This window comes from Nicotiana sylvestris, chromosome 1 (genome assembly GCF_000393655.2).
Source record: "Nicotiana sylvestris chromosome 1, ASM39365v2, whole genome shotgun sequence".
Lineage (NCBI taxonomy): Eukaryota > Viridiplantae > Streptophyta > Magnoliopsida > Solanales > Solanaceae > Nicotiana > Nicotiana sylvestris.
In genome coordinates, this window is record NC_091057.1 from 68,872,388 (window position 1) to 68,899,255 (window position 26,868).

The following is a 26,868-nucleotide window of genomic DNA, read 5'->3' on the forward strand; positions in this document are numbered from 1 at the left end:
CGTTCGATCGAGGTCGAACTCTTCTCTTGTTGGCAAAGGTCCTTGGCCTTAAAGGGTGTTATTTCGAACTTATCAAAATAGTAACCCGTCGTCGTTCGATCGAGGTCGAACTCTTCTCTTGTTGGCAAAGGTCCTTGGCCTTAAAGGGTGTTATTTCGAACTTATCAAAATAGTAACCCGTCGTCGTTCGATCGAGGTCGAACTCTTCTCTTGTTGGCAAAGGTCCTTGGCCTTAAAAGGTGTTATTTCGAACTTATCAAATAGTAACCCGTCGTTGTTCGATTGAGGTCGAACTCTTCTCTTGTTGGCAAAGTCCCTTGACATTAAAGGGTGTTATTTCAAACTTATCAAAATAGTAACCCGTCGTCGTTCGATCGAGGTCGAACTCTTCTATTGTTGGCAAAGGTCCTTGGCCTTAAAGGGTATTATTTCAAACTTATCAAACTAGTAAACCATCGTCGTTCGATCGAGGTCGAACTCTTCTCTTGTTGGCGAGGGCCCTTGGCCTTAAAGGATAATTTTTCGAACTTATCAAAATAGTAACCCATCGTCGTTCGATCGAGGACGAACTCTTCTCTTTTTGGCAAAGGCCCTTGGCCTTAAAGGGTGTTTTTTCGAACTAATCGAAATAGTAACCCCTCGTCATTCGATCAAGGTCGAACTCTTCAATTTTTGGCGAAGGCCCTTGGCCTTAAAGGGTATTATTTCGAACTTATCGAAATAGTAACCCGTCGTCGTTCGATCGAGGTCGAACTCTTCTCTTATTGGCGAACGCCCTTGGCCTCAAAGGGTGTTATTTCAAACTTATCAAATAGTAACTCGTCGTTGTTCTATTGAGGTCGAACTCTTCTCTTGTTGGCAAAGGCCCTTGGCCTAAAAGGGTGTTATTTCGAACTTATCAAAATAGTAACCCGTCGTCATTCGATCGAGGTCGAACTCTTCTCTTGTTGGCAAAGGTCCTTGGCCTTAAAGGGTGTTATTTCGAACTTATCAAAATAGTAACCCGTCGTCGTTCGATCGAGGTCGAACTCTTCTCTTGTTGGCAAAGGTCCTTGGCCTTAAAAGGTGTTATTTCGAACTTATCAAATAGTAACCCGTCGTTGTTCGATTGAGGTCGAACTCTTCTCTTGTTGGCAAAGTCCCTTGACATTAAAGGGTGTTATTTCAAACTTATCAAAATAGTAACCCGTCGTCGTTCGATCGAGGTCGAACTCTTCTATTGTTGGCAAAGGTCCTTGGCCTTAAAGGGTATTATTTCAAACTTATCAAACTAGTAAACCATCGTCGTTCGATCGAGGTCGAACTCTTCTCTTGTTGGCGAGGGCCCTTGGCCTTAAAGGATAATTTTTCGAACTTATCAAAATAGTAACCCATCGTCGTTCGATCGAGGACGAACTCTTCTCTTTTTGGCAAAGGCCCTTGGCCTTAAAGGGTGTTTTTTCGAACTTATTGAAATAGTAACCCCTCGTCGTTCGATCAAGGTCGAACTCTTCAATTTTTGGCGAAGGCCCTTGGCCTTAAAGGGTATTATTTCGAACTTATCGAAATATTAACCCGTCGTCGTTCGATCGAGGTCGAACTCTTCTCTTGTTGGTTAAGGCCCTTGGCCTCAAAGGGTGTTATTTCAAACTTATCAAATTGTAACTTGTCGTTGTTCAATTGAAGTCGAACTCTTCTCTTGTTGGCGAAGTCCCTTGACCTTAAAGGGTGTTATTTCAAACTTATCAAAATAGTAACCCGTCGTCGTTCGATCGAGGTCGAACTCTTCTCTTGTTGGCAAAGGTCCTTGGCCTTAAAGGGTATTATTTCAAACTTATCAAACTAGTAAACCATCGTCGTTCGATCGAGGTCGAACTCTTCTCTTGTTGGCGAGGGCCCTTGGCCTTAAAGGATAATTTTTCGAACTTATCAAAATAGTAACCCGTCGTCGTTCGATCGAGGACGAACTCTTCTCTTTTTGGCAAAGGCCCTTGGCCTTAAAGGGTGTTTTTTCGAACTTATCAAAATAGTAACACCTCGTCGTTCGATCAAGGTCGAACTCTTCAATTTTTGGCGAAGGCCCTTGGCCTTAAAGGGTATTATTTCGAACTTATCGAAATAGTAACCCGTCGTCGTTCGATCGAGGTCGAACTCTTCTCTTATTGGCGAAGGCCCTTGGCCTCAAAGGGTGTTATTTCAAACTTATCAAATAGTAACCCGTCGTTGTTCTATTGAGGTCGAACTCTTCTCTTGTTGGCGAAGGCCCTTGGCCTAAAAGGGTGTTATTTCGAACTTATCAAAATAGTAACCCGTCGTCGTTCGATCGAGGTCGAACTCTTCTCTTGTTGGCAAAGGTCCTTGGCCTTAAAGGGTGTTATTTCGAACTTATCAAAATAGTAACCCATCGTCGTTCGATCGAGGTCGAACTCTTCTCTTGTTGGCAAAGGTCCTTGGCCTTAAAGGGTGTTATTTCGAACTTATCAAAATAGTAACCTGTCGTCGTTCGATCGAGGTCGAACTCTTCTCTTGTTGGCAAAGGTCCTTGGCCTTAAAAGGTGTTATTTCGAACTTATCAAATAGTAACCCGTCGTTGTTCGATTGAGGTCGAACTCTTCTCTTGTTGGCAAAGTCCCTTGACATTAAAGGGTGTTATTTCAAACTTATCAAAATAGTAACCCGTCGTCGTTCGATCGAGGTCGAACTCTTCTATTGTTGGCAAAGGTCCTTGGCCTTAAAGGGTATTATTTCAAACTTATCAAACTAGTAAACCATCGTCGTTCGATCGAGGTCGAACTCTTCTCTTGTTGGCGAGGGCCCTTGGCCTTAAAGGATAATTTTTCGAACTTATCAAAATAGTAACCCATCGTCGTTCGATCGAGGACGAACTCTTCTCTTTTTGGCAAAGGCCCTTGGCCTTAAAGGGTGTTTTTTCGAACTTATCGAAATAGTAACCCCTCGTCATTCGATCAAGGTCGAACTCTTCAATTTTTGGCGAAGGCCCTTGGCCTTAAAGGGTATTATTTCGAACTTATCGAAATAGTAACCCGTCGTCGTTCGATCGAGGTCGAACTCTTCTCTTATTGGCGAACGCCCTTGGCCTCAAAGGGTGTTATTTCAAACTTATCAAATAGTAACTCGTCGTTGTTCTATTGAGGTCGAACTCTTCTCTTGTTGGCAAAGGCCCTTGGCCTAAAAGGGTGTTATTTCGAACTTATCAAAATAGTAACCCGTCGTCGTTCGATCGAGGTCGAACTCTTCTCTTGTTGGCAAAGGTCCTTGGCCTTAAAGGGTGTTATTTCGAACTTATCAAAATAGTAACCCGTAGTCGTTCGATCGAGGTCGAACTCTTCTCTTGTTGGCAAAGGTCCTTGGCCTTAAAGGGTGTTATTTCGAACTTATCAAAATAGTAACCCGTCGTCGTTCGATCGAGGTCGAACTCTTCTCTTGTTGGCAAAGGTCCTTGGCCTTAAAAGGTGTTATTTCGAACTTATCAAATAGTAACCCGTCGTTGTTCGATTGAGGTCGAACTCTTCTCTTGTTGGCAAAGTCCCTTGACATTAAAGGGTGTTATTTCAAACTTATCAAAATAGTAACCCGTCGTCGTTCGATCGAGGTCGAACTCTTCTATTGTTGGCAAAGGTCCTTGGCCTTAAAGGGTATTATTTCAAACTTATCAAACTAGTAAACCATCGTCGTTCGATCGAGGTCGAACTCTTCTCTTGTTGGCGAGGGCCCTTGGCCTTAAAGGATAATTTTTCGAACTTATCAAAATAGTAACCCATCGTCGTTCGATCGAGGACGAACTCTTCTCTTTTTGGCAAAGGCCCTTGGCCTTAAAGGGTGTTATTTCGAACTTATCAAAATAGTAACCCGTCGTCGTTCGATCGAGGACGGACTCTTCTCTTTTTGGCAAAGGCCCTTGGCCTTAAAGGGTGTTTTTTCGAACTTATCGAAATAGTAACCCCTTGTCGTTCGATCAAGGTCGAACTCTTCAATTTTTGGCGAAGGCCCTTGGCCTTAAACGGTATTATTTTGAACTTATCGAAAAAGTAACCCGTCGTCGTTCGATCGAGGTCGAACTCTTCTCTTATTGGCGAAGGCCCTTGGCCTCAAAGGGTGTTAATTCAAACTTATCAAATAGTAACCCGTCGATGTTCGATTGAGGTCGAACTCTTCTCTTGTTGGTGAAGGCCCTTGGCCTTAAAGGGTGTTTTTTCGAACTTATCGAAATAGTAACCCCTCGTCGTTCGATCAAGGTCGAACTCTTCAATTTTTGGCGAAGGCCCTTGGCCTTAAAGGGTATTATTTCGAACTTATCGAAATAGTAACCCGTCGTCGTTCGATCGAGGTCGAACTCTTCTCTTATTGGTGAAGGCCCTTGGCCTCAAAGGGTGTTATTTCAAACTTATCAAATAGTAACCCGTCGTTGTTCGATTGAGGTCGAACTCTTCTCTTGTTGGCGAAGGCCCTTGGCCTAAAAGGGTGTTATTTCGAACTTATCAAAATAGTAACCCGTCGTCGTTCGATTGAGGATGAACTCTTCTCTTGTTGGCAAAGGTCCTTGGCCTTAAAGGGTGTTATTTCGAACTTATCAAAATAGTAACCCGTCGTCGTTCGATCGAGGTCGAACTCTTCTCTTGTTGGCAAAGGTCCTTGGCCTTAAAGGGTGTTATTTCGAACTTATCAAAATAGTAACCCGTCGTCGTTCGATCGAGGTCGAACTCTTCTCTTGTTGGCAAAGGTCCTTGGCCTTAAAAGGTGTTATTTCGAACTTATCAAATAGTAACCCGTCGTTGTTCGATTGAGGTCGAACTCTTCTCTTGTTGGCAAAGTCCCTTGACATTAAAGGGTGTTATTTCAAACTTATCAAAATAGTAACCCGTCGTCGTTCGATCGAGGTCGAACTCTTCTATTGTTGGCAAAGGTCCTTGGCCTTAAAGGGTATTATTTCAAACTTATCAAACTAGTAAACCATCGTCGTTCGATCGAGGTCGAACTCTTCTCTTGTTGGCGAGGGCCCTTGGCCTTAAAGGATAATTTTTCGAACTTATCAAAATAGTAACCCATCGTCGTTCGATCGAGGACGAACTCTTCTCTTTTTGGCAAAGGCCCTTGGCCTTAAAGGGTGTTTTTTCGAACTAATCGAAATAGTAACCCCTCGTCATTCGATCAAGGTCGAACTCTTCAATTTTTGGCGAAGGCCCTTGGCCTTAAAGGGTATTATTTCGAACTTATCGAAATAGTAACCCGTCGTCGTTCGATCGAGGTCGAACTCTTCTCTTATTGGCGAACGCCCTTGGCCTCAAAGGGTGTTATTTCAAACTTATCAAATAGTAACTCGTCGTTGTTCTATTGAGGTCGAACTCTTCTCTTGTTGGCAAAGGCCCTTGGCCTAAAAGGGTGTTATTTCGAACTTATCAAAATAGTAACCCGTCGTCATTCGATCGAGGTCGAACTCTTCTCTTGTTGGCAAAGGTCCTTGGCCTTAAAGGGTGTTATTTCGAACTTATCAAAATAGTAACCCGTCGTCGTTCGATCGAGGTCGAACTCTTCTCTTGTTGGCAAAGGTCCTTGGCCTTAAAAGGTGTTATTTCGAACTTATCAAATAGTAACCCGTCGTTGTTCGATTGAGGTCGAACTCTTCTCTTGTTGGCAAAGTCCCTTGACATTAAAGGGTGTTATTTCAAACTTATCAAAATAGTAACCCGTCGTCGTTCGATCGAGGTCGAACTCTTCTATTGTTGGCAAAGGTCCTTGGCCTTAAAGGGTATTATTTCAAACTTATCAAACTAGTAAACCATCGTCGTTCGATCGAGGTCGAACTCTTCTCTTGTTGGCGAGGGCCCTTGGCCTTAAAGGATAATTTTTCGAACTTATCAAAATAGTAACCCATCGTCGTTCGATCGAGGACGAACTCTTCTCTTTTTGGCAAAGGCCCTTGGCCTTAAAGGGTGTTTTTTCGAACTTATTGAAATAGTAACCCCTCGTCGTTCGATCAAGGTCGAACTCTTCAATTTTTGGCGAAGGCCCTTGGCCTTAAAGGGTATTATTTCGAACTTATCGAAATATTAACCCGTCGTCGTTCGATCGAGGTCGAACTCTTCTCTTGTTGGTTAAGGCCCTTGGCCTCAAAGGGTGTTATTTCAAACTTATCAAATTGTAACTTGTCGTTGTTCAATTGAAGTCGAACTCTTCTCTTGTTGGCGAAGTCCCTTGACCTTAAAGGGTGTTATTTCAAACTTATCAAAATAGTAACCCGTCGTCGTTCGATCGAGGTCGAACTCTTCTCTTGTTGGCAAAGGTCCTTGGCCTTAAAGGGTATTATTTCAAACTTATCAAACTAGTAAACCATCGTCGTTCGATCGAGGTCGAACTCTTCTCTTGTTGGCGAGGGCCCTTGGCCTTAAAGGATAATTTTTCGAACTTATCAAAATAGTAACCCGTCGTCGTTCGATCGAGGACGAACTCTTCTCTTTTTGGCAAAGGCCCTTGGCCTTAAAGGGTGTTTTTTCGAACTTATCAAAATAGTAACACCTCGTCGTTCGATCAAGGTCGAACTCTTCAATTTTTGGCGAAGGCCCTTGGCCTTAAAGGGTATTATTTCGAACTTATCGAAATAGTAACCCGTCGTCGTTCGATCGAGGTCGAACTCTTCTCTTATTGGCGAAGGCCCTTGGCCTCAAAGGGTGTTATTTCAAACTTATCAAATAGTAACCCGTCGTTGTTCTATTGAGGTCGAACTCTTCTCTTGTTGGCGAAGGCCCTTGGCCTAAAAGGGTGTTATTTCGAACTTATCAAAATAGTAACCCGTCGTCGTTCGATCGAGGTCGAACTCTTCTCTTGTTGGCAAAGGTCCTTGGCCTTAAAGGGTGTTATTTCGAACTTATCAAAATAGTAACCCATCGTCGTTCGATCGAGGTCGAACTCTTCTCTTGTTGGCAAAGGTCCTTGGCCTTAAAGGGTGTTATTTCGAACTTATCAAAATAGTAACCTGTCGTCGTTCGATCGAGGTCGAACTCTTCTCTTGTTGGCAAAGGTCCTTGGCCTTAAAAGGTGTTATTTCGAACTTATCAAATAGTAACCCGTCGTTGTTCGATTGAGGTCGAACTCTTCTCTTGTTGGCAAAGTCCCTTGACATTAAAGGGTGTTATTTCAAACTTATCAAAATAGTAACCCGTCGTCGTTCGATCGAGGTCGAACTCTTCTATTGTTGGCAAAGGTCCTTGGCCTTAAAGGGTATTATTTCAAACTTATCAAACTAGTAAACCATCGTCGTTCGATCGAGGTCGAACTCTTCTCTTGTTGGCGAGGGCCCTTGGCCTTAAAGGATAATTTTTCGAACTTATCAAAATAGTAACCCATCGTCGTTCGATCGAGGACGAACTCTTCTCTTTTTGGCAAAGGCCCTTGGCCTTAAAGGGTGTTTTTTCGAACTTATCGAAATAGTAACCCCTCGTCATTCGATCAAGGTCGAACTCTTCAATTTTTGGCGAAGGCCCTTGGCCTTAAAGGGTATTATTTCGAACTTATCGAAATAGTAACCCGTCGTCGTTCGATCGAGGTCGAACTCTTCTCTTATTGGCGAACGCCCTTGGCCTCAAAGGGTGTTATTTCAAACTTATCAAATAGTAACTCGTCGTTGTTCTATTGAGGTCGAACTCTTCTCTTGTTGGCAAAGGCCCTTGGCCTAAAAGGGTGTTATTTCGAACTTATCAAAATAGTAACCCGTCGTCGTTCGATCGAGGTCGAACTCTTCTCTTGTTGGCAAAGGTCCTTGGCCTTAAAGGGTGTTATTTCGAACTTATCAAAATAGTAACCCGTAGTCGTTCGATCGAGGTCGAACTCTTCTCTTGTTGGCAAAGGTCCTTGGCCTTAAAGGGTGTTATTTCGAACTTATCAAAATAGTAACCCGTCGTCGTTCGATCGAGGTCGAACTCTTCTCTTGTTGGCAAAGGTCCTTGGCCTTAAAAGGTGTTATTTCGAACTTATCAAATAGTAACCCGTCGTTGTTCGATTGAGGTCGAACTCTTCTCTTGTTGGCAAAGTCCCTTGACATTAAAGGGTGTTATTTCAAACTTATCAAAATAGTAACCCGTCGTCGTTCGATCGAGGTCGAACTCTTCTATTGTTGGCAAAGGTCCTTGGCCTTAAAGGGTATTATTTCAAACTTATCAAACTAGTAAACCATCGTCGTTCGATCGAGGTCGAACTCTTCTCTTGTTGGCGAGGGCCCTTGGCCTTAAAGGATAATTTTTCGAACTTATCAAAATAGTAACCCATCGTCGTTCGATCGAGGACGAACTCTTCTCTTTTTGGCAAAGGCCCTTGGCCTTAAAGGGTGTTATTTCGAACTTATCAAAATAGTAACCCGTCGTCGTTCGATCGAGGACGGACTCTTCTCTTTTTGGCAAAGGCCCTTGGCCTTAAAGGGTGTTTTTTCGAACTTATCGAAATAGTAACCCCTTGTCGTTCGATCAAGGTCGAACTCTTCAATTTTTGGCGAAGGCCCTTGGCCTTAAACGGTATTATTTTGAACTTATCGAAAAAGTAACCCGTCGTCGTTCGATCGAGGTCGAACTCTTCTCTTATTGGCGAAGGCCCTTGGCCTCAAAGGGTGTTAATTCAAACTTATCAAATAGTAACCCGTCGATGTTCGATTGAGGTCGAACTCTTCTCTTGTTGGTGAAGGCCCTTGGCCTTAAAGGGTGTTTTTTCGAACTTATCGAAATAGTAACCCCTCGTCGTTCGATCAAGGTCGAACTCTTCAATTTTTGGCGAAGGCCCTTGGCCTTAAAGGGTATTATTTCGAACTTATCGAAATAGTAACCCGTCGTCGTTCGATCGAGGTCGAACTCTTCTCTTATTGGTGAAGGCCCTTGGCCTCAAAGGGTGTTATTTCAAACTTATCAAATAGTAACCCGTCGTTGTTCGATTGAGGTCGAACTCTTCTCTTGTTGGCGAAGGCCCTTGGCCTAAAAGGGTGTTATTTCGAACTTATCAAAATAGTAACCCGTCGTCGTTCGATTGAGGATGAACTCTTCTCTTGTTGGCAAAGGTCCTTGACCTTAAAGGGTGTTATTTTAAACTTATCAAAATAGTAACCCGTCGTAGTTCGATCGAGGTCGAACTATTATCTTGTTGGTAAAGGTCCTTGGCTTTAAAGGGTATTAGTTCAAACTTATCAAACTAGTAAACCATCGCCGTTCGATCGAGGTCGAACTATTCTCTTGTTAGCGAGGGCCCTTGGCCTTAATGGATAATTTTTTGAACTTATCGAAATAGTAACCCGTCATCGTTCGATCGAGGTCGAACTCTTCTCTTTTGGCAAAGGCCCGTGGCCTTAAAGGGTGTTATTTCGAACTTATCAAAATAGTAACCCGTCGTCGTTCGATCGAGGACGGACTCTTCTCTTTTTGGCAAAGGGCCTTGGCCTTAAAGGGTGTTTTTTCGAACTTATCGAAATAGTAACCCCTTGTCGTTCGATCAAGGTCGAACTCTTCAATTTTTGGCGAAGGCCCTTGGCCTTAAACGGTATTATTTTGAACTTATCGAAAAAGTAACCCGTCGACGTTCGATCGAGGTCGAACACTTCTCTTATTGGCGAAGGCCCTTGGCCTCAAAGGGTGTTAATTCAAACTTATCAAATAGTAACCCGTCGATGTTCGATTGAGGTCGAACTCTTCTCTTGTTGGTGAAGGCCCTTGGCCTAAAAGGGTGTTATTTCGAACTTATCAAAATAGTAACCCGTCGTCGTTCGATCGAGGTCGAACTCTTCTCTTGTTGGCAAAGGTCCTTGGCCTTAAAAGGTGTTATTTCGAACTTATCAAATAGTAACCCGTCGTTGTTCGATTGAGGTCGAACTCTTCTCTTGTTGGCAAAGTCCCTTGACATTAAAGGGTGTTATTTCAAACTTATCAAAATAGTAACCCGTCGTCGTTCGATCGAGGTCGAACTCTTCTATTGTTGGCAAAGGTCCTTGGCCTTAAAGGGTATTATTTCAAACTTATCAAACTAGTAAACCATCGTCGTTCGATCGAGGTCGAACTCTTCTCTTGTTGGCGAGGGCCCTTGGCCTTAAAGGATAATTTTTCGAACTTATCAAAATAGTAACCCGTCGTCGTTCGATCGAGGACGAACTCTTCTCTTTTTGGCAAAGGCCCTTGGCCTTAAAGGGTGTTTTTTCGAACTTATCGAAATAGTAACCCCTCGTCGTTCGATCAAGGTCGAACTCTTCAATTTTTGGCGAAGGCCCTTGGCCTTAAAGGGTATTATTTCGAACTTATCGAAATAGTAACCCGTCGTCGTTCGATCGAGGTCGAACTCTTCTCTTGTTGGTTAAGGCCCTTGGCCTCAAAGGGTGTTATTTCAAACTTATCAAATAGTAACCTGTCGTTGTTCAATTGAAGTCGAACTCTTCTCTTGTTGGCGAAGTCCCTTGACCTTAAAGGGTGTTATTTCAAACTTATCAAAATAGTAACCCGTCGTCGTTCGATCGAGGTCGAACTCTTCTCTTGTTGGCAAAGGTCCTTGGCCTTAAAGGGTATTATTTCAAACTTATCAAACTAGTAAACCATCGTCGTTCGATCGAGGTCGAACTCTTCTCTTGTTGGCGAGGGCCCTTGGCCTTAAAGGATAATTTTTCGAACTTATCAAAATAGTAACCCGTCGTCGTTCGATCGAGGACGAACTCTTCTCTTTTTGGCAAAGGCCCTTGGCCTTAAAGGGTGTTTTTTCGAACTTATCGAAATAATAACCCCTCGTCGTTCGATCAAGGTCGAACTCTTCAATTTTTGGCGAAGGCCCTTGGCCTTAAAGGGTATTATTTCGAACTTATCGAAATAGTAACCCGTCGTCGTTCGATAGAAGTCGAACTCTTCTCTTTTTATCGAAGGCCCTTGGCTTTAAAGGGTATTTTTTCGAATTTATCGAAATAGTAACCTGTCATCATTCAATCGAGGCCGAACTCTTCTCTTATTGGCGAAGGCCCTTGTCCTTAATGGGTGTTATTTCGAACATATCAAAATAGTAACTCGTCGTCATTCGATAGAGCTCGAACTCTTCTCTTGTTGCAAAGGCCCTTGACCTTAAAGGGTATTTTTTCGAACTTATCGAAATAGTAACCCTCGTCGTTCGATCAAGGTTGAACTCTTCTCTTTTTGGCAAAGGATCGTGGCCTTAAAGGGTCTTATTTCGAACTTATTAAAATAGTAACCCGTCTTCGTTCGATTGAGGACAAACTCTTCTCTTTTTGGAAAAGGCCCTTGGATATAATGGGTGTTAATTCAAACTTATCGAAATAGTAACCTGTCGTCGTTCGATCGAAGCCGAACTCTTCTCTTTTTATCGAAGGCCCTTAGCCTTAATGGGTGTTATTTCGAACTTATCAAAATAGTAACTCGTCGTCATTCGATAGAGGTCAAACTCTTCTCTTGTTGGAAAAGGCCCTTGACCTTAAAGGGTATTTTTTCGAACTTATCGAAATAGTAACCCTCGTTGTTCGATCGAGGTTGAACTCTTCTCTTTTTGGCAAAGGATCGTGGCCTTAAAGGGTTTTATTTCGAACTTATTAAAATAGTAACTCGTCGTCGTTTGATCCAGGTCGAACTCTTCTCTTATTTGCGAAGGCCCTTGGCCTAAAAGGGTTTTATTTAAAACTTATCAAAACAGTAACCCGTCGTCGTTCGATTGAGGTTGAACTCTTCTCTTGTTGGCGAAGGCCCTTGGCCTTAAAGGGTGTTATTTCGAACTTATCAAAATTGTAACCCGTCGTCGTTCGATCGAGGTTGAACTCTTCTATTTTTGGCAAAGGATCGTTGCCTTAAAGGGTGTTATTTCGAACTTATTAAAATAGTAACCCGTCGTCGTTCGATTGAGGTCAAACTCTTCTCTTTTTGGCAAAGGCCCTTGGCCATAAAGGGTGTTATTTCAAACTTATCGAAATAGTAACCTGTCGTCGTTCGATAGAAGTCGAACTCTTCTCTTTTTATCGAAGGCCCTTGGCTTTAAAGGGTATTTTTTCGAATTTATCGAAATAGTAACCTGTCATCATTCAATCGAGGCCGAACTCTTCTCTTATTGGCGAAGGCCCTTGGCCTTAATGGGTGTTATTTCGAACATATCAAAATAGTAACTCGTCGTCATTCGATAGAGCTCGAACTCTTCTCTTGTTGGCAAAGGCCCTTGACCTTAAAGGGTATTTTTTCGAACTTATCGAAATAGTAACCCTCGTTGTTCGATCGAGGTTGAACTCTTCTCTTTTTGGCAAAGGATCGTGGCCTTAAAGGGTGTTATTTCGAACTTATTAAAATAGTAACTCCTCGTCGTTCGATCGAGGTCGAACTCTTCTCTTATTGGCGAAGGCCCTTGGCCTAAAAGGGTGTTATTTCAAACTTATCAAAACAGTAACCCGTCGTCGTTCGATTGAGGTTGAACTCTTCTCTTGTTGGCGAAGGCCCTTGGCCTTAAAGGGTGTTATTTCGAACTTATCAAAATTGTAACCCGTCGTCGTTCGATCGAGGTTGAACTCTACTCTTGCTGTCAAAGTCCCTTGGCCTTAAAGGTTATTATTTCAAACTTATCAAACTAGTAAACCATCGCCGTTCAATCGAGGTCCAACTCTTCTCTTGTTGGCGAAGGACCTTGGCCTTAAAGGGTATTTTTTCGAACTTATCAAAATAGTAACCCGTCGTCGTTCGATCGAGGTTGAACTCTTCTATTTTTGGCAAAGGATCGTTGCCTTAAAGGGTGTTATTTCAAACTTATTAAAATAGTAACCCGTCGTCGTTCGATTGAGGTCAAACTCTTCTCTTTTTGGCAAAGGCCCTTGGCCATAAAGGGTGTTATTTCAAACTTATCGAAATAGTAACCTGTCGTCGTTCGATCGAAGTCGAACTCTTCTCTTTTTATCGAAGGCCCTTGGCCTTAAAGGGTATTTTTTCGAATTTATCGAAATAGTAACCTATCATCATTCAATCGAGGTCGAACTCTTCTCTTATTGGCGAAGGCCCTTGGCCTTAATGGGTGTTATTTCGAACTTATCAAAATAGTAACCCGTCGTCGTTCAATAGAGGCCGAACTCTTCTCTTATTGGCAAAGGCCCTTGGACTTGAAGGGTATTTTTTCGAACTTATCGAAATAGTAACCCGTCGTCGTTCGATCGAGGTCAAACTCTTCTCTTTTTGGCAAAGGCCCTTGTCCATAAAGGGTGTTATTTCAAACTTATCGAAATAGTAAACCATCGTCGTTCGATCGAAGCCGAACTCTTCTCTTTTTGGCGAGGGCCCTTGGCCTTAAAGGATAATTTTTCGAACTTATCAAAATAGTAATCCGTTGTCATTCGATCGAGGCTGAACTCTTCTCTTATTGGCGAAGGCCCTTGGCCTTAATGGGTGTTTTTTCGAACTAATCGAAATAGTAACCCCTCGTCATTCGATCAAGGTCGAACTCTTCAATTTTTGGCGAAGGCCCTTGGCCTTAAAGGGTATTATTTTTAACTTATCGAAATAGTAACCCGTCGTCGTTCGATCGAGGTCGAACTCTTCTCTTATTGGCGAACGCCCTTGGCCTCAAAGGGTGTTATTTCAAACTTATCAAATAGTAACTCGTCGTTGTTCTATTGAGGTCGAACTCTTCTCTTGTTGGCAAAGGCCCTTGGCCTAAAAGGGTGTTATTTCGAACTTATCAAAATAGTAACCCGTCGTCGTTCGATCGAGGTCGAACTCTTCTCTTGTTGGCAAAGGTCCTTGGCCTTAAAGGGTGTTATTTCGAACTTATCAAAATAGTAACCCGTCGTCGTTCGATCGAGGTCGAACTCTTCTCTTGTTGGCAAAGGTCCTTGGCCTTAAAAGGTGTTATTTCGAACTTATCAAATAGTAACCCGTCGTTGTTCGATTGAGGTCGAACTCTTCTCTTGTTGGAAAAGTCCCTTGACATTAAAGGGTGTTATTTCAAACTTATCAAAATAGTAACCCGTCGTCGTTCGATCGAGGTCGAACTCTTCTATTGTTGGCAAAGGTCCTTGGCCTTAAAGGGTATTATTTCAAACTTATCAAACTAGTAAACCATCGTCGTTCGATCGAGGTCGAACTCTTCTCTTGTTGGCGAGGGCCCTTGGCCTTAAAGGATAATTTTTCGAACTTATCAAAATAGTAACCCATCGTCGTTCGATCGAGGACGAACTCTTCTCTTTTTGGCAAAGGCCCTTGGCCTTAAAGGGTGTTTTTTCGAACTTATTGAAATAGTAACCCCTCGTCGTTCGATCAAGGTCGAGCTCTTCAATTTTTGGCGAAGGCCCTTGGCCTTAAAGGGTATTATTTCGAACTTATCGAAATATTAACCCGTCGTCGTTCGATCGAGGTCGAACTCTTCTCTTGTTGGTTAAGGCCCTTGGCCTCAAAGGGTGTTATTTCAAACTTATCAAATTGTAACTTGTCGTTGTTCAATTGAAGTCGAACTCTTCTCTTGTTGGCGAAGTCCCTTGACCTTAAAGGGTGTTATTTCGAACTTGTCAAAATAGTAACCCGTCGTCGTTCAATAGAGGCCGAACTCTTCTCTTATTGGCAAAGGCCCTTGGACTTGAAGGGTATTTTTTCGAACTTATCGAAATAGTAACCCGTCGTCGTTCGATCGAGGTCAAACTCTGCTCTTTTTGGCAAAGGCCCTTGGCCATAAAGGGTGTTATTTCAAACTTATCGAAATAGTAACCTGTCGTCGTTCGATCGAAGCCGAACTCTTCTCTTTTTGGCGAAGGCCCGTGGCCTTAAAGAGTGTTTTTTCGAACTTATCAAAATAGTAATCCGTTGTCATTCGATCGAGGCTGAACTCTTCTCTTATTGGCGAAGGCCCTTGGCCTTAATGGGTGTTATTTCGAACTTATCAAAATAATAACCCGTTGTCGTTCGATCGAGGTCGAACTCTTCTCTTGTTGGCAAAGGCCCTTGGCCTTAAAGGGTATTATTTCAAACTTATCAAACTAGTAATCCATCGCCGTTCGATCGAGGTCGAACTCTTCTCTTGTTGGCGAAGGCCCTTGGCCTTAAAGGGTATTTTTTCGAACTTATCGAAATAGTAACCCGTCGTCGTTCGATCGAGGTTGAACTCTTCTCTTTTTGGCAAAGGATCATGGCCTTAAAGGGTGTTATTTCAAACTTATTAAAATAGTAACCCGTCGTCGTTCGATTGAGGACAAACTCTTCTCTTTTTGGCAAAGGCCCTTGGCCATAAAGGGTGTTATTTCAAACTTATCGAAATAGTAACCTATCGTCGTTCGATCGAAGTCGAACTCTTCTCTTTTTATCGAAGGCCCTTGGCCTTAAAGGGTATTTTTTCGAATTTATCGAAATAGTAACCTGTCATCATTCAATCGAGGCCGAACTCTTCTCTTATTGGCGAAGGCCCTTGGCCTTAATGGGTGTTATTTCGAACTTATCAAAATAGTAACCTGTCGTCGTTCGATCGAGGTCGAATTCTTCTCTTGTTGGCAAAGGACCTTGGACTTGAAGGGTATTTTTTCGAACTTATCGAAATAGTAACCCGTCGTCGTTCGATCGAGGTCAAACTCTTATCTTTTTGGCAAAGGCCCTTGGCCATAAAGGGTGTTATTTCAAACTTATCGAAATAATAACCTGTCGTCGTTCGATCGAAGCCGAACTCTTCTCTTTTTGGCGAAGGCCCGTGGCCTTAAAGAGTGTTATTTCGAACATATCAAAATAGTAATCCGTTGTCATTCGATCGAGGCTGAACTCTTCTCTTATTGGCGAAGGCCCTTGGCCTTAAAGGGTGTTATTTCAAACTTATTAAAATAGAAACCCGTCGTCGTTCGATTGAGGACAAACGCTTCTCTTTTTGGAAAAGGCCCTTGGATATAATGGGTGTTATTTCAAACTTATCGAATTAGTAACCTGTCGTCGTTCGATCGAAGCCGGACTCTTCTCTTTTTATCGAAGGCCCTTGGCCTTAATGGGTGTTATTTCGAACTTATCAAAATAGTAACTCGTCATCGTTCGATCGAGGCCGAACTCTTCTCTTATTGGCGAAGGCCCTTGGCCTTAATGGGTGTTATTTCGAACTTATTAAAATAGTAACCCGTCGTCGTCCGATTGAGGTCGAACTCTTCTCTTGTTGGCAAAGTCCCTTGACATTAAAGGGTGTTATTTCAAACTTATCAAAATAGTAACCCATCGTCGTTCGATCGAGGTCGAACTCTTCTATTGTTGGCAAAGGTCCTTGGCCTTAAAGGGTATTATTTCAAACTTATCAAACTAGTAAACCATCGTCGTTCGATCGAGGTCGAACTCTTCTCTTGTTGGCGAGGGCCCTTGGCCTTAAAGGATAATTTTTCGAACTTATCAAAATAGTAACCCATCGTCGTTCGATCGAGGACGAACTCTTCTCTTTTTGGCAAAGGCCCTTGGCCTTAAAGGGTGTTTTTTCGAACTAATCGAAATAGTAACCCCTCGTCATTCGATCAAGGTCGAACTCTTCAATTTTTGGCGAAGGCCCTTGGCCTTAAAGGGTATTATTTCGAACTTATCGAAATAGTAACCCGTCGTCGTTCGATCGAGGTCGAACTCTTCTCTTATTGGCGAACGCCCTTGGCCTCAAAGGGTGTTATTTCAAACTTATCAAATAGTAACTCGTCGTTGTTCTATTGAGGTCGAACTCTTCTCTTGTTGGCAAAGGCCCTTGGCCTAAAAGGGTGTTATTTCGAACTTATCAAAATAGTAACCCGTTGTCGTTCGATCGAGGTCGAACTCTTCTCTTGTTGGCAAAGGTCCTTGGCCTTAAAGGGTGTTATTTCGAACTTATCAAAATAGTAACCCGTCGTCGTTCGATCGAGGTCGAACTCTTCTCTTGTTGGCAAAGGTCCTTGGCCTTAAAAGGTGTTATTTCGAACTTATCAAATAGTAACCCGTCGTTGTTCGATTGAGGTCGAACTCTTCTCTTGTTGGAAAAGTCCCTTGACATTAAAGGGTGTTATTTCAAACTTATCAAAATAGTAACCCGTCGTCGTTCGATCGAGGTCGAACTCTTCTATTGTTGGCAAAGGTCCTTGGCCTTAAAGGGTATTATTTCAAACTTATCAAACTAGTAAACCATCGTCGTTCGATCGAGGTCGAACTCTTCTCTTGTTGGCGAGGGCCCTTGGCCTTAAAGGATAATTTTTCGAACTTATCAAAATAGTAACCCATCGTCGTTCGATCGAGGACGAACTCTTCTCTTTTTGGCAAAGGCCCTTGGCCTTAAAGGGTGTTTTTTCGAACTTATTGAAATAGTAACCCCTCGTCGTTCGATCAAGGTCGAACTCTTCAATTTTTGGCGAAGGCCCTTGGCCTTAAAGGGTATTATTTCGAACTTATCGAAATATTAACCCGTCGTCGTTCGATCGAGGTCGAACTCTTCTCTTGTTGGTTAAGGCCCTTGGCCTCAAAGGGTGTTATTTCAAACTTATCAAATTGTAACTTGTCGTTGTTCAATTGAAGTCGAACTCTTCTCTTGTTGGCGAAGTCCCTTGACCTTAAAGGGTGTTATTTCGAACTTATCAAAATAGTAACCCGTCGTCGTTCAATAGAGGCCGGACTCTTCTCTTATTGGCAAAGGCCCTTGGACTTGAAGGGTATTTTTTCGAACTTATCGAAATAGTAACCCGTCGTCGTTCGATCGAGGTCAAACTCTTCTCTTTTTGGCAAAGGCCCTTGGCCATAAAGGGTGTTATTTCAAACTTATCGAAATAGTAACCTGTCGTCGTTCGATCGAAGCCGAACTCTTCTCTTTTTGGCGAAGGCCCGTGGCCTTAAAGAGTGTTTTTTCGAACTTATCAAAATAGTAATCCGTTGTCATTCGATTGAGGTCGAACTCTTCTCTTGTTGGCAAAGTCCCTTGACATTAAAGGGTGTTATTTCAAACTTATCAAAATAGTAACCCGTCGTCGTTCGATCGAGGTCGAACTCTTCTATTGTTGGCAAAGGTCCTTGGCCTTAAAGGGTATTATTTCAAACTTATCAAACTAGTAAACCATCGTCGTTCGATCGAGGTCGAACTCTTCTCTTGTTGGCGAGGGCCCTTGGCCTTAAAGGATAATTTTTCGAACTTATCAAAATAGTAACCCGTCGTCGTTCGATCGAGGACGAACTCTTCTCTTTTTGGCAAAGGCCCTTGGCCTTAAAGGGTGTTTTTTCGAACTTATCAAAATAGTAACACCTCGTCGTTCGATCAAGGTCGAACTCTTCAATTTTTGGCGAAGGCCCTTGGCCTTAAAGGGTATTATTTCGAACTTATCGAAATAGTAACCCGTCGTCGTTCGATCGAGGTCGAACTCTTCTCTTGTTGGCAAAGGTCCTTGGCCTTAAAGGGTGTTATTTCGAACTTATCAAAATAGTAACCCGTCGTCGTTCGATCGAGGTCGAACTCTTCTCTTGTTGGCAAAGGTCCTTGGCCTTAAAAGGTGTTATTTCGAACTTATCAAATAGTAACCCGTCGTTGTTCGATTGAGGTCGAACTCTTCTCTTGTTGGAAAAGTCCCTTGACATTAAAGGGTGTTATTTCAAACTTATCAAAATAGTAACCCGTCGTCGTTCGATCGAGGTCGAACTCTTCTATTGTTGGCAAAGGTCCTTGGCCTTAAAGGGTATTATTTCAAACTTATCAAACTAGTAAACCATCGTCGTTCGATCGAGGTCGAACTCTTCTCTTGTTGGCGAGGGCCCTTGGCCTTAAAGGATAATTTTTCGAACTTATCAAAATAGTAACCCATCGTCGTTCGATCGAGGACGAACTCTTCTCTTTTTGGCAAAGGCCCTTGGCCTTAAAGGGTGTTTTTTCGAACTTATTGAAATAGTAACCCCTCGTCGTTCGATCAAGGTCGAACTCTTCAATTTTTGGCGAAGGCCCTTGGCCTTAAAGGGTATTATTTCGAACTTATCGAAATATTAACCCGTCGTCGTTCGATCGAGGTCGAACTCTTCTCTTGTTGGTTAAGGCCCTTGGCCTCAAAGGGTGTTATTTCAAACTTATCAAATTGTAACTTGTCGTTGTTCAATTGAAGTCGAACTCTTCTCTTGTTGGAGAAGTCCCTTGACCTTAAAGGGTGTTATTTCGAACTTATCAAAATAGTAACCCGTCGTCGTTCAATAGAGGCCGAACTCTTCTCTTATTGGCAAAGGCCCTTGGACTTGAAGGGTATTTTTTCGAACTTATCGAAATAGTAACCCGTCGTCGTTCGATCGAGGTCAAACTCTTCTCTTTTTGGCAAAGGCCCTTGGCCATAAAGGGTGTTATTTCAAACTTATCGAAATAGTAACCTGTCGTCGTTCGATCGAAGCCGAACTCTTCTCTTTTTGGCGAAGGCCCGTGGCCTTAAAGAGTGTTTTTTCGAACTTATCAAAATAGTAATCCGTTGTCATTCGATCGAGGCTGAACTCTTCTCTTATTGGCGAAGGCCCTTGGCCTTAATGGGTGTTATTTCGAACTTATCAAAATAATAACCCGTTGTCGTTCGATCGAGGTCGAACTCTTCTCTTGTTGGCAAAGGCCCTTGGCCTTAAAGGGTATTATTTCAAACTTATCAAACTAGTAATCCATCGCCGTTCGATCGAGGTCGAACTCTTCTCTTGTTGGCGAAGGCCCTTGGCCTTAAAGGGTATTTTTTTGAACTTATCGAAATAGTAACCCGTCGTCGTTCGATCGAGGTTGAACTCTTCTCTTTTTGGCAAAGGATCATGGCCTTAAAGGGTGTTATTTCAAACTTATTAAAATAGTAACCCGTCGTCGTTCGATTGAGGACAAACTCTTCTCTTTTTGGCAAAGGCCCTTGGCCATAAAGGGTGTTATTTCAAACTTATCGAAATAGTAACCCGTCGTCGTTCGATCGAGGTCGAACTCTTCTCTTGTTGGCAAAGGTCCTTGGCCTTAAAGGGTGTTATTTCGAACTTATCAAAATAGTAACCCGTCGTCGTTCGATCGAGGTCGAACTCTTCTCTTGTTGGCAAAGGTCCTTGGCCTTAAAGGGTGTTATTTCGAACTTATCAAAATAGTAACCCGTCGTCGTTCGATCGAGGTCGAACTCTTCTCTTGTTGGCAAAGGTCCTTGGCCTTAAAGGGTGTTATTTCGAACTTATCAAAATAGTAACCCGTCGTCGTTCGATCGAGGTCGAACTCTTCTCTTGTTGGCAAAGGTCCTTGGCCTTAAAGGGTGTTATTTCGAACTTATCAAAATAGTAACCCGTCGTCGTTCGATCGAGGTCGAACTCTTCTCTTGTTGGCAAAGGTCCTTGGCCTTAAAGGGTGTTATTTCGAACTTATCAAAATAGTAACCCGTCGTCGTTCGATCGAGGTCGAACTCTTCTCTTGTTGGCAAAGGTCCTTGGCCTTAAAGGGTGTTATTTCGAACTTATCAAAATAGTAACCCGTCGTCGTTCGATCGAGGTCGAACTCTTCTCTTGTTGGCAAAGGTCCTTGGCCTTAAAGGGTGTTATTTCGAACTTATCAAAATAGTAACCCGTCGTCGTTCGATCGAGGTCGAACTCTTCTCTTGTTGGCAAAGGTCCTTGGCCTTAAAGGGTGTTATTTCGAACTTATCAAAATAGTAACCCGTCGTCGTTCGATCGAGGTCGAACTCTTCTCTTGTTGGCAAAGGTCCTTGGCCTTAAAAGGTGTTATTTCGAACTTATCAAATAGTAACCCGTCGTTGTTCGATTGAGGTCGAACTCTTCTCTTGTTGGCAAAGTCCCTTGACATTAAAGGGTGTTATTTCAAACTTATCAAAATAGTAACCCGTCGTCGTTCGATCGAGGTCGAACTCTTCTATTGTTGGCAAAGGTCCTTGGCCTTAAAGGGTATTATTTCAAACTTATCAAACTAGTAAACCATCGTCGTTCGATCGAGGTCGAACTCTTCTCTTGTTGGCGAGGGCCCTTGGCCTTAAAGGATAATTTTTCGAACTTATCAAAATAGTAACCCATCGTCGTTCGATCGAGGACGAACTCTTCTCTTTTTGGCAAAAGGCCCTTGGCCTTAAAGGGTGTTTTTTCGAACTAATCGAAATAGTAACCCCTCGTCATTCGATCAAGGTCGAACTCTTCAATTTTTGGCGAAGGCCCTTGGCCTTAAAGGGTATTATTTCGAACTTATCGAAATAGTAACCCGTCGTCGTTCGATCGAGGTCGAACTCTTCTCTTATTGGCGAACGCCCTTGGCCTCAAAGGGTGTTATTTCAAACTTATCAAATAGTAACTCGTCGTTGTTCTATTGAGGTCGAACTCTTCTCTTGTTGGCAAAGGCCCTTGGCCTAAAAGGGTGTTATTTCGAACTTATCAAAATAGTAACCCGTCGTCGTTCGATCGAGGTCGAACTCTTCTCTTGTTGGCAAAGGTCCTTGGCCTTAAAGGGTGTTATTTCGAACTTATCAAAATAGTAACCCGTCGTCGTTCGATCGAGGTCGAACTCTTCTCTTGTTGGCAAAGGTCCTTGGCCTTAAAAGGTGTTATTTCGAACTTATCAAATAGTAACCCGTCGTTGTTCGATTGAGGTCGAACTCTTCTCTTGTTGGCAAAGTCCCTTGACATTAAAGGGTGTTATTTCAAACTTATCAAAATAGTAACCCGTCGTCGTTCGATCGAGGTCGAACTCTTCTATTGTTGGCAAAGGTCCTTGGCCTTAAAGGGTATTATTTCAAACTTATCAAACTAGTAAACCATCGTCGTTCGATCGAGGTCGAACTCTTCTCTTGTTGGCGAGGGCCCTTGGCCTTAAAGGATAATTTTTCGAACTTATCAAAATAGTAACCCATCGTCGTTCGATCGAGGACGAACTCTTCTCTTTTTGGCAAAGGCCCTTGGCCTTAAAGGGTGTTTTTTCGAACTTATTGAAATAGTAACCCCTCGTCGTTCGATCAAGGTCGAACTCTTCAATTTTTGGCGAAGGCCCTTGGCCTTAAAGGGTATTATTTCGAACTTATCGAAATATTAACCCGTCGTCGTTCGATCGAGGTCGAACTCTTCTCTTGTTGGTTAAGGCCCTTGGCCTCAAAGGGTGTTATTTCAAACTTATCAAATTGTAACTTGTCGTTGTTCAATTGAAGTCGAACTCTTCTCTTGTTGGCGAAGTCCCTTGACCTTAAAGGGTGTTATTTCAAACTTATCAAAATAGTAACCCGTCGTCGTTCGATCGAGGTCGAACTCTTCTCTTGTTGGCAAAGGTCCTTGGCCTTAAAGGGTATTATTTCAAACTTATCAAACTAGTAAACCATCGTCGTTCGATCGAGGTCGAACTCTTCTCTTGTTGGCGAGGGCCCTTGGCCTTAAAGGATAATTTTTCGAACTTATCAAAATAGTAACCCGTCGTCGTTCGATCGAGGACGAACTCTTCTCTTTTTGGCAAAGGCCCTTGGCCTTAAAGGGTGTTTTTTCGAACTTATCAAAATAGTAACACCTCGTCGTTCGATCAAGGTCGAACTCTTCAATTTTTGGCGAAGGCCCTTGGCCTTAAAGGGTATTATTTCGAACTTATCGAAATAGTAACCCGTCGTCGTTCGATCGAGGTCGAACTCTTCTCTTATTGGCGAAGGCCCTTGGCCTCAAAGGGTGTTATTTCAAACTTATCAAATAGTAACCCGTCGTTGTTCTATTGAGGTCGAACTCTTCTCTTGTTGGCGAAGGCCCTTGGCCTAAAAGGGTGTTATTTCGAACTTATCAAAATAGTAACCCGTCGTCGTTCGATCGAGGTCGAACTCTTCTCTTGTTGGCAAAGGTCCTTGGCCTTAAAGGGTGTTATTTCGAACTTATCAAAATAGTAACCCATCGTCGTTCGATCGAGGTCGAACTCTTCTCTTGTTGGCAAAGGTCCTTGGCCTTAAAGGGTGTTATTTCGAACTTATCAAAATAGTAACCTGTCGTCGTTCGATCGAGGTCGAACTCTTCTCTTGTTGGCAAAGGTCCTTGGCCTTAAAAGGTGTTATTTCGAACTTATCAAATAGTAACCCGTCGTTGTTCGATTGAGGTCGAACTCTTCTCTTGTTGGCAAAGTCCCTTGACATTAAAGGGTGTTATTTCAAACTTATCAAAATAGTAACCCGTCGTCGTTCGATCGAGGTCGAACTCTTCTATTGTTGGCAAAGGTCCTTGGCCTTAAAGGGTATTATTTCAAACTTATCAAACTAGTAAACCATCGTCGTTCGATCGAGGTCGAACTCTTCTCTTGTTGGCGAGGGCCCTTGGCCTTAAAGGATAATTTTTCGAACTTATCAAAATAGTAACCCATCGTCGTTCGATCGAGGACGAACTCTTCTCTTTTTGGCAAAGGCCCTTGGCCTTAAAGGGTGTTTTTTCGAACTTATCGAAATAGTAACCCCTCGTCATTCGATCAAGGTCGAACTCTTCAATTTTTGGCGAAGGCCCTTGGCCTTAAAGGGTATTATTTCGAACTTATCGAAATAGTAACCCGTCGTCGTTCGATCGAGGTCGAACTCTTCTCTTATTGGCGAACGCCCTTAGCCTCAAAGGGTGTTATTTCAAACTTATCAAATAGTAACTCGTCGTTGTTCTATTGAGGTCGAACTCTTCTCTTGTTGGCAAAGGCCCTTGGCCTAAAAGGGTGTTATTTCGAACTTATCAAAATAGTAACCCGTCGTCGTTCGATCGAGGTCGAACTCTTCTCTTGTTGGCAAAGGTCCTTGGCCTTAAAGGGTGTTATTTCGAACTTATCAAAATAGTAACCCGTAGTCGTTCGATCGAGGTCGAACTCTTCTCTTGTTGGCAAAGGTCCTTGGCCTTAAAGGGTGTTATTTCGAACTTATCAAAATAGTAACCCGTCGTCGTTCGATCGAGGTCGAACTCTTCTCTTGTTGGCAAAGGTCCTTGGCCTTAAAAGGTGTTATTTCGAACTTATCAAATAGTAACCCGTCGTTGTTCGATTGAGGTCGAACTCTTCTCTTGTTGGCAAAGTCCCTTGACATTAAAGGGTATTATTTCAAACTTATCAAACTAGTAAACCATCGTCGTTCGATCGAGGTCGAACTCTTCTCTTGTTGGCGAGGGCCCTTGGCCTTAAAGGATAATTTTTCGAACTTATCAAAATAGTAACCCATCGTCGTTCGATCGAGGACGAACTCTTCTCTTTTTGGCAAAGGCCCTTGGCCTTAAAGGGTGTTTTTTCGAACTTATCAAAATAGTAACCCGTCGTCGTTCGATCGAGGACGGACTCTTCTCTTTTTGGCAAAGGCCCTTGGCCTTAAAGGGTGTTTTTTCGAACTTATCGAAATAGTAACCCCTTGTCGTTCGATCAAGGTCGAACTCTTCAATTTTTGGTGAAGGCCCTTGGCCTTAAACGGTATTATTTTGAACTTATCGAAAAAGTAACCCGTCGTCGTTCGATCGAGGTCGAACTCTTCTCTTATTGGCGAAGGCCCGTGGCCTCAAAGGGTGTTAATTCAAACTTATCAAATAGTAACCCGTTGATGTTCGATTGAGGTCGAACTCTTCTCTTGTTGGTGAAGGCCCTTGGCCTTAAAGGGTGTTTTTTCGAACTTATCGAAATAGTAACCCGTCGACGTTCGATCGAGGTCGAACTCTTCTCTTATTGGCGAAGGCCCTTGGCCTCAAAGGGTGTTAATTCAAACTTATCAAATAGTAACCCGTCGATGTTCGATTGAGGTCGAACTCTTCTCTTGTTGGTGAAGGCCCTTGGCCTAAAAGGGTGTTATTTCGAACTTATCAAAATAGTAACCCGTCGTCGTTCGATCGAGGTCGAACTCTTCTCTTGTTGGCAAAGGTCCTTGGCCTTAAAAGGTGTTATTTCGAACTTATCAAATAGTAACCCGTCGTTGTTCGATTGAGGTCGAACTCTTCTCTTGTTGGCAAAGTCCCTTGACATTAAAGGGTGTTATTTCAAACTTATCAAAATAGTAACCCGTCGTCGTTCGATCGAGGTCGAACTCTTCTATTGTTGGCAAAGGTCCTTGGCCTTAAAGGGTATTATTTCAAACTTATCAAACTAGTAAACCATCGTCGTTCGATCGAGGTCGAACTCTTCTCTTGTTGGCGAGGGCCCTTGGCCTTAAAGGATAATTTTTCGAACTTATCAAAATAGTAACCCGTCGTCGTTCGATCGAGGACGAACTCTTCTCTTTTTGGCAAAGGCCCTTGGCCTTAAAGGGTGTTTTTTCGAACTTATCAAAATAGTAACACCTCGTCGTTCGATCAAGGTCGAACTCTTCAATTTTTGGCGAAGGCCCTTGGCCTTAAAGGGTATTATTTCGAACTTATCGAAATAGTAACCCGTCGTCGTTCGATCGAGGTCGAACTCTTCTCTTGTTGGTTAAGGCCCTTGGCCTCAAAGGGTGTTATTTCAAACTTATCAAATAGTAACCTGTCGTTGTTCAATTGAAGTCGAACTCTTCTCTTGTTGGCGAAGTCCCTTGACCTTAAAGGGTGTTATTTCAAACTTATCAAAATAGTAACCCGTCGTCGTTCGATTGAGTTCGAACTCTTCTCTTGTTGGCGAGGGGCCTTGGCCTTAAAGGATAATTTTTCGAACTTATCAAAATAGTAACCCGTCGTCGTTCGATCGAGGACGAACTCTTATCTTTTTGGCAAAGGCCCTTGGCCTTAAAGGGTGTTTTTTCGAACTTATCAAAATAGTAACACCTCGTCGTTCGATCAAGGTCGAACTCTTCAATTTTTGGCGAAGGCCCTTGGCCTTAAAGGGTATTATTTCGAACTTATCGAAATAGTAACCCGTCGTCGTTCGATCGAGGTCGAACTCTTCTCTTATTGGCGAAGGCCCTTGGCCTCAAAGGGTGTTATTTCAAACTTATCAAATAGTAACCCGTCGTTGTTCTATTGAGGTCGAACTCTTCTCTTGTTGGAGAAGGCCCTTGGCCTTAAAGGGTGTTTTTTCGAACTTATCAAAATAGTAACACCTCGTCGTTCGATCAAGGTCGAACTCTTCAATTTTTGGCAAAGGTCCTTGGCCTTAAAGGGTGTTATTTCGAACTTATCAAAATAGTAACCCGTCGTCGTTCGATCGAGGTCGAACTCTTCTCTTGTTGGCAAAGGTCCTTGGCCTTAAAAGGTGTTATTTCGAACTTATCAAATAGTAACCCGTCGTTGTTCGATTGAGGTCGAACTCTTCTCTTGTTGGCAAAGTCCCTTGACATTAAAGGGTGTTATTTCAAACTTATCAAAATAGTAACCCGTCGTCGTTCGATCGAGGTCGAACTCTTCTATTGTTGGCAAAGGTCCTTGGCCTTAAAGGGTATTATTTCAAACTTATCAAACTAGTAAACCATCGTCGTTCGATCGAGGTCGAACTCTTCTCTTGTTGGCGAGGGCCCTTGGCCTTAAAGGATAATTTTTCGAACTTATCAAAATAGTAACCCGTCGTCGTTCGATCGAGGACGAACTCTTCTCTTTTTGGCAAAGGCCCTTGGCCTTAAAGGGTGTTTTTTCGAACTTATCAAAATAGTAACACCTCGTCGTTCGATCAAGGTCGAACTCTTCAATTTTTGGCGAAGGCCCTTGGCCTTAAAGGGTATTATTTCGAACTTATCGAAATAGTAACCCGTCGTCGTTCGATCGAGGTCGAACTCTTCTCTTATTGGCGAAGGCCCTTGGCCTCAAAGGGTGTTATTTCAAACTTATCAAATAGTAACCCGTCGTCGTTCGATCGAGGTCGAACTCTTCTCTTGTTGGCAAAGGTCCTTGGCCTTAAAGGGTGTTATTTCGAACTTATCAAAATAGTAACCCGTCGTCGTTCGATCGAGGTCAAACTCTTCTCTTGTTGGCAAAGGTCCTTGGCCTTAAAAGGTGTTATTTCGAACTTATCAAATAGTAACCCGTCGTTGTTCGATTGAGGTCGAACTCTTCTCTTGTTGGCAAAGTCCCTTGACATTAAAGG